We start from the raw sequence: 5613 nt of genomic DNA, 5'->3' as shown, positions 1-5613 counted from the left end.
AAAAATCAAAAATATTTTTGTGTTTCTTGTTTGAGTCTTGAGTCATATCATAAGTTTGGTGTCACTTGCATATGCATCTTGCATTTTTCGAAAATTTCATGCATTCTTAGTGTTCTTCATGATCTTCAAGTTATTCTTGGTAAGTCTTCTTGTTTGATCTTGATGATTTTTTGTTTTGTGTCTTTTCATGTTTATCATATGCATTCTTGAATTCTTAGTGTCTAAGCTTTAAAGAATTCTAAGTTTGGTGTCTTGCATGTTTTCTTTGCATTAAAAATTTTTCAAAAATATGTTCTTGATGTTCATCATGTTCTTCATAGTGTTCTTGGTGTTCATCTTGACATTCATAGCATTCATGCATGCATTCATTGTTTTGATCTAAAAATTTCATGCATTGCATCATTTTTCTTGTTTTTTTTCCTTGCATCATAAAAATTCAAAAAAAAAATAAAAAAAAATATCTTTCCCTTTTTCTCTCATCAAATTCGAAAATTTGAGTTGACTTTTTCAAAAATTTTTAAAATCAAGTTGTTTCTTATGAGTCAAATCAAATTTTCAATTTGAAAATCTTATCTTTTTCAAAATCTTTTTCAAAAATCAAATCTTTTTCAAAATTCTTAGTTATTTTCGAAAATTCCAAAAATATTTTTCAAAAATCTTTTTCTTATTTTTATACCAAATTTTCGAAAATAACATAATCAATTAATGTTTTGATTCAAAAATTTGAAGTTTGTTACTTGCTTGTTAAGAAAGATTCAAACTTTAAGTTCTAGAATCATATCTTGTGATTTCTTGTGAATCAAGTCATTAATTGAGATTTTAAAAATCAAATCTTTTTCAAAATTAATTTCTAAAATATCTTCTTATCTTATCTTTTTCAAAATTTGATTTCAAAATATCTTTTCTAACTTCCTAACTTCTTATCTTTTCAAAATTGGTTTTCAAAATTTGTTTCAACTAACTAACTAACTTTTTGTTTATTTCTTAACTTTTTCAAAACTACCTAACTAACTCTCTCTCTCTCATTTTCGAAAATATCTTCCCCCTTTTTCAAAATTTCTTTTTAATTTATTAATTATTTTAATTTTTAATTTTTAAATCTTAATTTTCGAAAATTACTAACATTTTTCAAAAACCATTTTCGAAAATCACTAACTCTTTTTCAAAAAAATATTTTCGAAAATTCTCCCTCTCCCATCTCATTCTATTTATTCATTCATATCCTAACATCTCATCTCACATATCTAGCCTCCTCACAGTTGTGTTTCTTCCATTATATTACATTCTTTGTCTCCCCCTCTTCTTCTACTCACACAGGGATCCCTATACTGTGGTATAAAGGATCTCTATTATTATTATTATTTTTCTGTGCCCTCTTCTTTGTCATATGAGCAGGAGCAAGGATAAGAACATTCTTGTGGAAGCAGATCCAGAACCTGAAAGGACTCTGAAGAGAAAATTAAGAGAAGCTAAAATACAACAATCCAGAGATAACCTTTCAGAAATTTTCGAACAGGAAAAGGAGATGGCAGCCGAAAATAATAATAATGTAAGGAAGATGCTTGGTGACTTTACTGCACCTAATTCCAATTTACATGGAAGAAGCATCTCCATTCCTGCCATTGGAGCAAACAATTTTGAGCTGAAACCTCAATTAGTTTCTCTGATGCAGCAGAACTGCAAGTTTCATGGACTTCCATCTGAAGATCCTTTTCAGTTCTTAACTGAATTCTTGCAGATATGTGATACTGTTAAGACTAATGGAGTAGATCCTGAAGTCTACAGGCTCATGCTTTTCCCTTTTGCTGTAAGAGACAGAGCTAGATTATGGTTGGATTCTCAACCCAAAGACAGCCTGAACTCTTGGGATAAGCTGGTCACGGCTTTCTTAGCCAAGTACTTTCCTCCTCAAAAGCTGAGCAAGCTTAGAGCTGATGTTCAAACCTTCAGACAGAAAGAAGGTAAATCCCTCTATGAAGCTTGGGAAAGATACAAACAGTTGACCAAAAAGTGTCCTTCTGACATGCTTTCAGAATGGACCATCCTGGATATATTTTATGATGGTTTATTTGAGCTATCAAAGATGTCACTGGACACTTCTGCAGGTGGATCCATTCACCTAAAGAAAACGCCTGCAGAAGCTCAAGAACTTATTGACATGGTTGCTAATAACCAGTTCATGTACACTTCTAAAAGGAATCCTGTGAGTAATGGGACGCCTATGAAGAAGGGAGTTCTTGAAGTTGATACTCTGAATGCCATATTGGCTCAGAACAAAATATTGACTCAGCAAGTCAATATGATTTCTCAGAGTCTGAATGGAATGCAAGCTGCATCCAACAGTACTCAAGAGGCTTCTCCTGAAGAAGAAGCTTATGATCCAGAGAACCCTGCAATAGCAGAGGTAAATTACTTAGGTGAACCTTATGGAAACACCTATAACTCAACATGGAGAAATCATCCAAATTTCTCATGGAAGGATCAAAATCCCCAACAAGGCTTTAATAATGGTGGAAGAAACAGGTTTAGCAATAGCAAGCCTTTTCCATCATCAACTCAGCAACAGACAGAGAACTCTGAACAAAATGCTTCTAATTTAGCAAATCTAGTCTCTGATCTATCTAAGGCCACTGTAAGTTTCATGAATGAAACAAGGTCTTCCATTAGAAATCTGGAAGCACAAGTGGGCCAGCTGAGTAAAAGGATCACTGAAATCCCTCCTAGTACTCTCCCAAGCAATACAGAAGAGAATCCAAAAGGAGAGTGCAAGGCCATTGACATAAGCGCCATGGCCGAACCTGTGAGGAGAGGAGAAGACGTGAATCCCAAGGAGGAAGACCTCCTGGGACGTCCAGTGATCAATAAGGAGCTTCCCTCTGAGGAATCAAAGGAATCTGAGACTCATCTAGAGACCATAGAGATTCCATTGAACCTCCTTATGCCCTTCATGAGCTCTGATGAGTATTCCTCTTCTGAAGAGAATGAGGATGTCACTGAAGAGCAAACTGCCAAGTTTCTTGGTGCAATCATGAAGCTGAATGCCAAGTTATTTGGCATTGATACTTGGGAAGTTGAACCTCCCTTGTTCATCAATGAACTAAGTGATCTGGATCAACTGACATTGCCTCAGAAGAGACAGGATCCTGGGAAGTTCATAATACCCTGTACCATAGGCACCATGATCTTTAAAGCTCTGTGTGACCTTGGTTCAGGGATAAACCTCATGCCCCTCTCTGTAATAGAGAAACTGGGAATCTATGGGGTGCAAGCTACTAAAATCACACTAGAGATGGCAGACAGCTCAAGAAGACAGGCTTATGGACAAGTAGAAGATGTATTAGTAAAGGTTGAGGGCCTTTACATACCTACTGATTTCATAATCCTGGATACTGGAAAGGAAGAGGATGAATCCATCATCCTAGGAAGACCTTTCCTAGGCACAGCAAGAGCTGTGATTAATGTTGACAGAGGTGAAATAGTCCTTCAATGGAATGAGAACTCCCTTGTATTCAAAACTCAAGGATCTCCCTCTGCAACCATGGAGAGGAAGCAAAAAGAGCTTCTCTCCAAGCAGAGTCAACCAGAGCCCCCACAGTCAAACTCTAAGTTTGGTGTTGGGAGGCCACAACCAAACTCTAATTTTGGTGTTGAACTCCCATATCCAAACTCTAAGTTTGGTGTTGGAGAGTCTCAACAAAGCTCTGCACATCTGTGAGGCTCCATGAGAGCCTACTGTCAAGCTATTGACATTAAAGAAGCGCTTGTCGGGAGGCAACCCAATGTTTATCTAATCCTTATTTTTATTGTTTTTCATGTTTTCTTAGGTTCATGATCATGTGGAGTCACAAAATAAATATAAAAATTGAAAACGGAATCAAAAACAGCAGAAGAAAAATCACACCCTGGAGGAGCATCTGTCTGGCGTTCAAACGCCAGAACAGAGCATAGTTCTGGCGCTGAACGCCCAGAATGGGAGCATCCTGGTGCTGAATGCCCAGAACAAGCATGGTTCTGGCGTTCAACGCCAGAAATGGCAGCAAAGGGGCGTTGAACGCCCAAAATGGGCACCAACCTGGCACTGAACGCCCAGAGTTGTGTGCAAGGGCATTTTACATGCCTAAATTGGTGCAGGGATGTAAATGCCTTGACACCTCAGGATCTGTGGACCCCACAGGATCATCTCAGGATCTGTGGACCCCACAGGATCCCCACCTACCTCATCATCTCTCTTTCCATTCATGATCATCCCTTCTTTTTTTCCATTTACCACTCACATCCATACACCCACTACCTTCAAAAATTCAACATCTCTCTCCCACCCAATCCCACCCATATGGCCGAATACACACTTCCATCCATCTCCTCCATATCTTCTTCTTATTCTTCTATTCTTTCTTCTTTTGCTCGAGGGCGAGCAACATTCTAAGTTTGGTGTGGTAAAAGCATAGCTTTTTTGTTTTTTTCCATAACCATTGATGGCACCTAAGGCCAGAGAAACCTCTAGAAAGAGGAAAGGGAAGATAAAAGCTTCCACATCCGACTCATGGGAGATGGAAAGGTTCATCTCCAAAGCCCATCAAGACCACTTCTATGATGTTGTGGCCAAGAAGAAGGTGATCCCTGAGGTCCCTTTCAAACTCAAAAGAAATGAGTATCCGGAGATCCGACATGAAATTCAAAGAAGAGGTTGGGAAGTTCTAACAAATCCCATCCAACAAGTCGGCATCCTAATGGTTCAAGAGTTCTATGCCAATGCATGGATTACCAAGAACCATGATCAAAGTAAGAACCCAGATCCAAAGAACTATGTTACAATGGTTCGGGGGAAATGCTTAGATTTTAGTCCGGAAAATGTGAGGTTGGCGTTCAATTTGCAATACATGGGAGAGAACGCACGCCCCTACACAAGGAGAGTCAACTTTGATCAAAGGTTGGACCAAATCCTTATGGACATATGTGTAGAAGGAGCTCAATGGAAAGTTGACTCCAAAGGCAAGCCGGTTCAACTAAGAAGATTGGACCTCAAGCCTATAGCTAGAGGATGGTTGGAGTTTATTCAATGCTCAATCATTCCCACTAGCAACCGGTCTGAAGTTACTATAGACCGGGCCATCATGATCCATAGCATCATGACTGGAGAAGAGGTGGAAGTTCATGAGATTATACCTCAAGAACTCTACAAGGTGGCTGACAAGTCCTCCACCATGGCAAGGTTAGCCTTTCCTCACCTCATCTGCCACCTATGCAATTCGGCTGGGATTGACATAGAGGGAGATATCCTCATCAAAGAGGACAAGCCCATCACTAAGAAAAAGATGGAGCAAGCAAGAGAGCCCAGTCATGGAGCTCAAGAGGCGCAAGAAGCTCATTTCCATGAGATCCCTGAGATGCCTCAAATGCACTTTCCCCCACAAAATTATTGGGAGCAAATCAACACCTCCCTAGGAGAATTGAGTTCCAATATGGGACAACTAAGGGTGGAACATCAAGAGCACTCCATCATGCTTCATGAAATAAGAGAAGATCAAAAAGCAATGAGGGAGGAGCAACAAAGACAAGGAAGAGACATAGAAGAGCTCAAGGACATCATTGGTTCCTCAAGAAGGAAACGCC

At 38.9% G+C, this 5613-nt stretch overlaps 1 non-coding gene across 1 annotated transcript; it reads right to left on the bottom strand.

Moving 5' to 3' along the window:
- Positions 1–1921: 1921 nt before the first annotated feature.
- On the bottom strand, positions 1922–2029 carry LOC148580904 (small nucleolar RNA R71). Its single transcript, XR_015899173.1, has one exon. It is a non-coding gene; the product is annotated as a small nucleolar RNA R71 (small nucleolar RNA).
- Between the last annotated feature and the right edge of the window lie 3584 nt (positions 2030–5613).

The sequence above is a fragment of the Arachis ipaensis genome, chromosome B10 (genome assembly GCF_059453495.1).
Source record: "Arachis ipaensis isolate K30076 ecotype BB chromosome B10, ASM5945349v1, whole genome shotgun sequence".
NCBI lineage: Eukaryota > Viridiplantae > Streptophyta > Magnoliopsida > Fabales > Fabaceae > Arachis > Arachis ipaensis.
Note: the sequence above shows the minus strand (reverse complement) of the source record. Positions and strands in the feature narration are given on the sequence as shown.